Consider the following 10,349-nt stretch of genomic DNA (forward strand, 5'->3'; position numbering starts at 1 on the left):
GCTGCTTATGCAAGGTCATGGAAAGAATTGTTAATAGTAGGCTATTGCATTTTTTAAATACCAGGAATTTACTAGTTGACGAGCAGTGCGGCTTCCGAAAGGGACGTCAAACTCTCGATCAGCTAGTAAAACTGGAAAGTCATATTCATGAGGCATTTGCCAAAAAGCATTTTTTGATTTCAGTATTTTTAGACATAGAAAAGGCCTACGACATGACATGGCGACATGGCCTACTCAGAAAACTTTATGCTTTCGGATTACGTGGAAACTTGCCTTGTTTTATCCAAAATTTCATTTCTGACAGAACGTTTTTTGTCAAATTATTTTCTGACAACGTCACTTTCTCGGACATTTTTGTCCAGGCAAACGGGGTCCCACAAGGAAGTCTCTTGTCTCCAACATTATTTTTATGTATGATAAATGACATTTTACCATCTCCTCGGAATCTTAAATACTCACTGTACGCCGATGATTGTGCATTATGGCACTCCAGCAGTAATGCAAAGTTCTCGGCAAATCAGATCCAATTGGCACTGGATATGATTCATAACTGGGGCCTCCAGTGGGGTTTTAAGTTTTCCATAAGAAAGAGTATTGGCGTGGTTTTTACACATAGGAGAAAGCCCAACATCAGGCTAACTCTAGACAACCATCCAATACCTATTCAAAATTCAGCTAGATTTCTTGGTCTACTCTTTGATAGTAGATTAAATTGGAAAGACCACATTGGTCAGTTAAAGAATAAATGTCAAAAAGCACTTAATTTATTAAAGTGCATTTCTGGACACAAATGGGGAGCTGATAGAAAGTCTTTACTGATGTTATATAAATCCCTGATTAGGTCTAAAGTAGATTATGGGTCAATCGTGTATGGCTCGGCAACGAGCTCAACTCTGAAAGGTTTGAATGTCGTGCAGAATGCGTGTTTACGCGTCTGTCTTGGAGCCCTTATGTGCACTCGCACCGAGCGCCTAGAGGTAGAGTCGGGAGTACCTCCCCTCCGTCTTAGATGCGGCCAGCTTGCGCTGACCTATGCCGCGAAGGTAGCCAGGCAGCCCCAACATCCCAACAGGGATGTTTTGCGCCGGCAGTTAGGGCCCCAGCACCGCGGCGGACAGCCGCTGTGCAATAGACTCCATGACCTCACAGATAAAGTCGGTATAGATCTCTCTACCATCGATACCCTGGTTCAGTCAAATATAGCACCGTGGGAAACACCCAATTTTTCCACCATTGTAGACTGGCTACCATCAGCCAAAGCCACGGTGTCGGAGGTGGAGGTACGCCAGAGGTTCAGAGAGATCCTAATTAAACATCTTTCCTTTTTTCATTTATATACCGACGGGTCCAAGACAGACGAATGTGTGGGAGCGGGTGTATGGTCGACTGAATGCCAGTTGAGATTCAGTTTGCCAAATCATACATCGATCTTTCTTGCTGAAGTTTTTGCCATAGATAAAGCTTTAGATTTTGCCCTATCGACGACCCACGATAGAATAGTCATTTTTTTCAGACTCGTTAAGTTCAATTAAAGCCATTAAATCACTAGAAACCACCTATAATGAAATACAGGGTAATATCATTCGTAAATTGCATAGTGCCAATAAATCAATCAAACTGATATGGGTACCTGGACACTCGGGTATCCATGGAAATGAACAGGCTGACAAACTAGCCGGGTCGACTGAAGATCTGGAGCCTGGTATTGTCCGCACAGATCTCAGGTGTTTTGTCTCTTTTATAAAAGCAAAAATCCATCTCCTGTGGCAGAGTGAGTGGACCGACCTCACAATCTACAATAAAACAAAAGAAAGAAAAAATGGGACACAGCCCACAGAAAAATTAGAAGGGAGGAGGTGGTGTTGGCCCGATTAAGGGTCAAATACACAACGAATGACCCACCTCACTCCCTATATAGAAAAAAGATTCCCTCCTCAATGCCCATACTGCAATACATCATGTCAATTAAATCATATTTTAACAACATGCCACCACTACAACAATAAAAGACAAACAAATAAAAATTATTTCCAAATCAAAAATATGTAATTCAACATATCAAACTTATTATGTGACAATGAAAAAATAGTCAGTAAAGTAATCACTTTTCTAAAGGAGACAAAACTTTATGACCTTACATAGATTGATAAAATAAAATGGAATCATTGGCTTAATAACCTTGGCCTGTGCCGCTGGTTGATAGCCAATAAATCCAACAAGCAAGCAAGCAAGCGTCTTTTCTTCGTGGTCCGAGCTGAAGGCCATGGAGAATCTTCGTAGGAGGCAGTGAGTCGGGCTAGCAAGCTGCCATCCTTCCACCTGTTTGTAATGGGTTACATTGCTTGGTTAGTTCAGAGCATCCTGCAAGGAAACTAGCGGTCAGCTCTATGTGCTTTGTGTTCCTTTCACTCGAATGATTAAATAGTTATTTAATTTTTTGTCGTTGTCTTGTATTTTCCCCATATTTATGTTGCTGTGTTTATTTATTTAATTCCAGGAATGAGACGCTCATTTTGAATAGGATATATATTTTTATTTTATTTCCTTATTTCCTTATTACCTCTCTACCTATCACTTCCAAAAGTACCTAACAGTAAATATACCTCATTCGAGTCAGCGTAACGATTACCCTCCCTCTTTCTATGTCATATGTCTGAGTTTACTAGTTTCACAGTAAAAAAGAAAAAAAGAACAATGGTCACGTTATGACCCTCAAAGGAACATACAATACTATCTTTATGTTTAAGAATTTCTCGTTGCAAGTCAGCCTCTCAAACAACACAACAAACAAACGCAGTCACGCACTTTGAAATCAAACCCAAGTGACCCCCCCCCTCCCACCACTCACACACCCCCTCGCCTCTTAATTGGCTAAGCAATTCATGTCAGCGTAATGATAGTCAAATATTTTTCCTATTGATTTTATCATTGCATTGGCATTCCCGAACTGGAACGCATTTGAGTTTGTTTTTTTTTCTCAGAAAAAAAAAAACACTGGGCTTGACTGCCATTCCTGTCGTTCCTCATTTCTATTCCCCGTTTTGAGAGTTTGTGCCATACTATTTAGACGTTCTTTCGTCTACTTCTCATACGCTTATTTATCATTAATTACTACTAATATTTTAAATTTATAATCCGTCATTTTATATATGTTTACGTATTCTTTTAACAACGATTGTGTCAATATCAGTATTTTTTTATTTTTTATATATTTTTTATATTTTTTTATTTTTTTTATGATATATATTTTATCCTAGACTTTATGAGTCCTTGCAAATGATAATGCACTCTGTCGCACACCCCTGCATGCGCTAAATACCGACATGCCACTAATAGGCTTCATTACTAAGGCTCCGCATAATTAGACCCCACACTTTCACTAACTCGGTTGGCTCCAGATCATGTACAACATATGAGTAAAAACATATGCTGTGAATAGGAATAAACAAGAACGTACCGAGAATATCGATAATCAAGCTCACGTGTGTTTATTAATTCTGAGAAAAAAAAAACTCGAATGCGTTCCAGTTCGGGAATGCCAATGCAATGATAAAATCAATAGAAAATATTTGACTATCATTACGCTGACATGAATTGCTTAGCCAATTAAGAGGCGAGGGGGTGTGTAGGTGGTGGGAGGGGGGGGGTCACTTGGGTTTGATTTCAAAGTGCGTGACTGCGTTTGTTTGTTGTGTTATTTGAGAGATGCAACGAGAAACTCTTAAACATAAAGATAGTATTGTATGTTCCTTTGAGGGTCATAACGTGAACATTGTTCTTTTTTTTCTTTTTTATTGTGAAACCAGTAAACTCAGACACATGACATAGAAAGAGGGAGGGTAATCGTTACGCTGACTCGAATGAGGTATATTTTCTGTTAGGTACTTTTGGAAGTGATAGGTAGAGAGACTTCTTTACTTATGGTTTTGTTCTGGCGACGAGGATTCGCGAAGACTTGGCGAGGCAGGTGGGCCGGACTGACGATGGGCGTGGCCTAAAGGGCAGGATCATACCGCCATAGCAGTGGCGAGAGTGGACATTACGTAGGGGGCTGACATTGTAAGATTAGGCGTGGGCCAGGCGGCTGTAAGGCTTGCTGATAGCGATGGCCAGACACACACAAAAAAATAAAATAGAAAAAAATAAAAAATAAAATAAATAAATAAATAAGAAAAAAAGAAAGAAAAAAACAATATATATCATCACCATCATGTATCATTCCACTGCAGGAAGTAGGCCTCTCTCAATTTTTTCCAATCATTCCGGTCTTATGTACTCTGATTCCAGTTTACTTCTGCGAAATTCGCCATTTTACGTATTTCCCATTCTGTTGTTTTCTTTGTCCACCTGTTGTCCTGTATCCTATATATATGTCCAGCCCACTGCCACTTTTTCTTCTTAATGTTCTTGAGTATATCCTCTACTTTTGTGTGTTGCCTGATCCATGTGGCTCTTTTCTTGTCTCTTATGCTAACTCTTAACATAAGCCTTTCCATTCCTCTTTGAGCTCTTACTAATTTCCTCTCGAGTGCCTTGGTCGTAGTCCATGTTTCTGACACATATGTCATGACGGGGAGGACACATTGGTCAAAAATATTTCTCTTTAGACATAGTGGCAGACGACCTCGTAATATATTACTATGTGTACAGAAGGCACTCCAACCTAGCCTGATTCGTCGTTTTATCTCGGCTTCGCAGGATGTATTCGTCTGGATGAGTTACCCTAGGTATACATACTCGTTCACTACTTCTACCTCGCCCTGTATTTGTATTTGCTTAACTGGGGTTCGACTGTTGAACATGACTTTAGTCTTTTTCATGTTCATTTTAAGGTCAAGCTTCAGACTTTCCCTATTTAAATAGTTTAATAATTGTTGTAATTCATCTGCTGACTCGCCGAAAAGAACAATGTCATCTGCAAATCTTAGATTGCATAAGTGCTCATTCCCTATTTTAATCCCATTATCCTTCCAATCTAAATTCTTGAATACTTCCTATATATACATACATATATATATATATATATATATATATATATATATATATATATATATATATATATATTGGCAAAACTGTTTTGAAGAAAAAAGGTTGACCATGTCTTGGTTTGTTTAAGGAGGCATAGATTAAAATCATAACAATATCTGGTAAAAATCCAGGATTTATAATCCAATTTCTCTACTGGAAATACACTGAAAATAGTTAATCTAAGACTCAGAAACCTTTTACACTTCTTGACAACATAGGTTAAGACCAAACATGGGAGCCTCAGCCGTCGCAACTGTGTTTGAAGAAAGAGAATGGCCAGCGTAATAAAACAAGTCAGAAGAATTCTAAGAACTGCAAAGTCTTCATAAGGTTTGGCACACGTGACTTAACCTTCAGGTCATCAGACGTAACCAGTGCAAAAGAACGGGATTAGCTATTAAAAGTCAAAAGATTCAAGAAGCTTATAAAGCCCTATTGAATTATAGGAAATAATATAAAAGTAATGTCTCATTTCTGGATATCTAGAATTAATGCGATAAACACAGGATTCCACACACAAGCAACCGAAATATGGAGAAAGTAGAAGAAAACGACAAATAATTTAAAAACTATTTAATCATTCGACTGGAAGGAACACATTCTGGATTGGCAACCTCTGCTATTTATCGCTGGATGACTGACATAAATCTAGCCATGATATTGGTCTGTCTCTTTAGGCGAAGCAGTTATAAAAGAACATCTCTTCTTGGTGACAAATAATACAATTATCATGGCACCTTCAGCTTTATCATAGCCATTCAGGATTTTGGATTTGATTTCTCCTTTGATTCCTACAAGGGAACTACTTCTTACCAACATCATTTATCATCTATACAGCAGTTCTAGAACTGTAATCATTATATGTATGCCGATAACATCCCACAGATAATCACATACGATTGGAAATCGATATATTTGATGGAACACACAACTGCTAGAGCCATAGCGACAGTCAACCAATACGAGAAACAGTGGAAGATTTCAACCAACATCAGAAAATTGCATGTGATTCATGTGGCCAAATTAAAAACTGAAACCAAGTTCTACATTCACAAAACCCTAATGTGGCCCATTAGGGAATACCACTATTGCCTAACCATACTAAAATCCAAATAATGAAATAATACACTATTCAGGATACTGAATAACACTTCCCCTCAAACAGTCACAGCAAAAGAGATCCACTCAAGACGCAGAGTAGAGCCGCTCAACAAAAGGCTCCGCAAGCACCTAAAACATGAAAAAATGCAAGAAAACGATAAGGACTTCAACAATTGCGCTTTTACAGCACCGGGCAGATAAGTTTGGTAAAAAAGAAAGGAGTCACACTTAAAGAAAAACAGTAAAGAAAAACAACAAGGGAGAAGAAGAGAGCAGATTCAAGAAACTATTAAAAAGAAGGGGACCTGCAAAATTTTAACAAGTTTTAATGATTTAACAAAAACTCCAAGCTATACCACCAGGCTACTCTGGCTGCCTCCCAAAGGGTTGACCTGGGGCTTTGTCCAGGTGACAAGGGCGCGTATGCATATTATTCTCTCTTATTCCTACTAACTTGATCTTTTCAGTTTGTTTGTTTTTTTAGCTCTCCTTCTATTACTTTATCTCTTCGTATATTTTCCTTACGCAGTCTATTCCCTTCTAAATTTATGTTGCATAATCCCCTCCATTCCTTAAACCACTTTCACTTAAAATAAAATAAAATATCAAATAAATATTCCTCAATTCTACACCCTAAAGAAAATCCACAGCCTTTCCCATCACCCTCATTGCCATTATCTTCCGGCCAGGCAAGTCCCTCGAGATTTGAGGAGCTACGACTACTAAAATAAAGAGATAACAAGGGGTTTCTTCCTCCCTCGTCAACACCAACTGCTTATTCAATTTCTGAGCATCTCTACATCTCACCCTCTTCATTATCCTTGTCTGTTCCCACTTCCACCTTGGTGGTTGTATCACCACACACATTTCAGAAGTTAACCCAGCAACCTTGTCCGTGTGTGGCCTGCCGTTTTCCAATCCTCACCTGTCGTGTTGTGCTTTCGTAATGCGTTCTGTGCCTATTTCCTATAAGCACGTGTACCAGTGTGGAATGGGAAATGTTTAGTCCCACAATAAACCCATGGAAATATATATATGTATATAATATATATATATATATATATATATATATATAGATATATATAATATATATATATATATATAATATATTATATATATATATATATATATATATATATATATATATATAATATATATATATATATATATAATATATATATATATATATATATATATATATATATATATATATATATATATATATATATATATATATACATATATATATATATGTATGTATGTATATATATATATATATATTTATATATGTATTTATACATATACATATAAATTATTTATATGTATATATATATATACATATATATATATATATATATATATATATATATATATATATATATATGTATGTATGTATGCATTCACACTCTACAGGCCAAAGTAGGAAATTATTGGATGGTAAATTTCAAAATGGGTCGTGCAAAATTCCATAAAATATCTGAATCCTCAGGCTCAGCAGGTGTGGGTCTAACAAGGACAAGTCTGTTTGGTCGAAAAATAAGCGAGTCGGCCTCACACACGTAAGGTCGGTAGATCGAGCCCAAGCCAAGCTCACGTATTTCTGTTTTCGCCTGCTGTCGCTGGGCTCCACAGTAGGGTGAAGACCAAGCTCAGAGTCAGTCACTCTCGCAAGTCAACAATAGTCGGCACAGTATTATGAGTCACCACTAGCGGAAACAGACTGTGCCGCCATCCGCTCTGTATACTTGGCTTATCCTTATCACTGATCGAAAAAGTTCTTGAGAAACACTTAATCTGTTGCCGACTGTAGAAAAATCATGTCGAGGTCCGGGTGACGTGAACGTGAGGCGTGCTAAATCTTTGTTTTCTTTTCCTATCAGAGTGTTTTCAGTTATCATTGAAGGAGTAATATCTGTTTAGTGAGAGACGATGGACGAGGTTTAGTTTCACATTCCAAACATTGATACCACCACTCCTTCCTTGGACTAGCAGGAACGAAAGCTTCGAATGTCACCCATCTGCGGTTTCTACTGAGCACTAACTTCAGAGAGCGATGCACACTGCAAGATGCCGACTTCCGTCTCAAAAGTACAGTCGGTGCAGAATGTGGAAGTAGAATGAAAAGAGAAAAGGGAGTCAAACTATGTGGTTTGGCTGCTATGTGACTCTGTGCCAGAATGGCTGATTTGTGACGTCGCACTGACAGCGTAAGCAAGGGTCACCTTCCTATTCTCCATCTAAAAAAGATGTGAATTAATTAAGTTGCTTTGCGTCCTCCAATAAAACTATTATGCTTCTGTCAGAGTGAGTGTAAAGAACATGGACTCTACACTATTGAGAAGCCTTCAGATGTCATATATAAGCAAATATATAGTGAAACTGAAAAGCAGACCATTCATTATACACAAAAAAAATATATAAAGAGTGAATGAAGGAGCTCAAGGGTCAACTAATTTGCCTCTGGCTGGGGTCATGATGTATACATCTTGGGGCTGATCAACTGGTAACTTATCTCACAAGCCATCTCGTCTCAGTAAGGGAAATGTCGTGGCCATTTCTCCTGCATAACCCACATGGCACTGTCCTCAGCATACCTGACACTTGCCTCAGGAGTGCCAGATTCTCAGGAGCTCTGTATCTCTAGAAACTTCTTTATTAGACATTTACATTATGGCTTATTTTTTTACTCCATTAGTATAGTACCAAGAATCCATACGGTTCCCCAATCATGGATCGGTTTAAGGTTAATGGTGCTGGCTCTGCTGGACTAGAGCACATCCAGGTTTTCAGTGTCAGGGGTTTTTTGTTCTGAGGCACTGAGCTATGGTGTCTTGAAAAGCCTGCCAGTTAATCTTATTTGCCTTTCATTTCGGTTTATGTCGGGATGTAGGTGCCGGATTAACATTCGATAGGGTAAAGGTAGCGCCATGAATTTCGCTCATCCTCTCCTTCAGAGATGCATTAGCAAAGGTGAGGTTCAAGACTCCAGCTCTGACATACATTGGCTCATGAATATTGGGAAGAGAAACTCAGGGCTGAATATAAGGACCTCAGCTAGACGGTGGCCTGCTGCAATTGTTTTCCTACATGGAGACAGGATTGTATAATGTGTATGAAGGTCCCCTCTTATAATGACGAAGTCTTATGCTGGAGTGGTCAAGATCTCAATAACATCTAAGGTTTAAGTTCGCTGTACACATTGTACGGCCAACGGTAATATATTCGATGTCATCCTCACAATGTGGAGGTTATCGATCCGTGAGTAAGGTATAGTAGCCTTTAACAAGTAAGGTAAATCGATGATTCCTTCTGTCAGAAACACAATGGGGGATTTCCCTGAAAAGCCAACCGTGTCCCCCCGATAATATTTTTTTTTGGAGCTTAATGTGTTCCTTGACTGTTTGGAAAAGGGCAATTTTGGAGAAGCTGTTAAAATACCACTGCCATATGTTTAGATTGAGTGCCATCACATTATTCTGAGCTAGTTACATCTATCTTGCTCACGTTGTCAATAAAGTCTAACTCAAATATTTAGTCACAAGTTAATGGAATAAACACACAAGCTCACACACCTAGAGGGCGCTTCTACCCGAAGAGTTAAGGGGGGGAGGGTAGGAGGAGGAGGGGGGAACTGATGGTTATCTGGTTTTACGTTGTTTTAAGGTTTGAATTTAATATTGGTCGAGTTTTTTAAATTATGATATCTGCAATATCATTGATGTAGGTTTTTCAAATAGTTTATATAACACCAAACGTATCAGTCGCCATTTTTGTTCTTTTTTTTTAACAAATTACCAATATTTTGAATTTCATTGAGCTGATCATTCATCATTTTACCTTTATTCTCTGAGGTGGAGCTCCCCATATCCCTCCATATCCTAATGCCCTATTCTATCATTACAAACCGCATAATATTATGTAACACTGAGACATAAAGTCAAATGCATTCCATGCGTAGCTTAACCAATCATCACATCCTTACCTTCAATTGAAGATTGTGCTAAAAGTTTAACGGAAAGCCTATATCCATAGACGCCATGATTCAACTCACCCAATATTCAATTTAAATCATTAAAACACGTAATACCAGATAAATACGTCTCACACCCTCGTTTTCCACACGTCGGTTAGAGGATGTGAAGGTGTGACATCATACATATCAGAGTCTGATAAATCCACAGGGAAGTCCTTGCCAGTCTGGATTCATCACCTGGGCGATC

Source organism: Penaeus japonicus, unplaced genomic scaffold (genome assembly GCF_977035675.1).
Source record: "Penaeus japonicus unplaced genomic scaffold, GWHDUDI00000001_assembly GWHDUDI00000018, whole genome shotgun sequence".
NCBI lineage: Eukaryota > Metazoa > Arthropoda > Malacostraca > Decapoda > Penaeidae > Penaeus > Penaeus japonicus.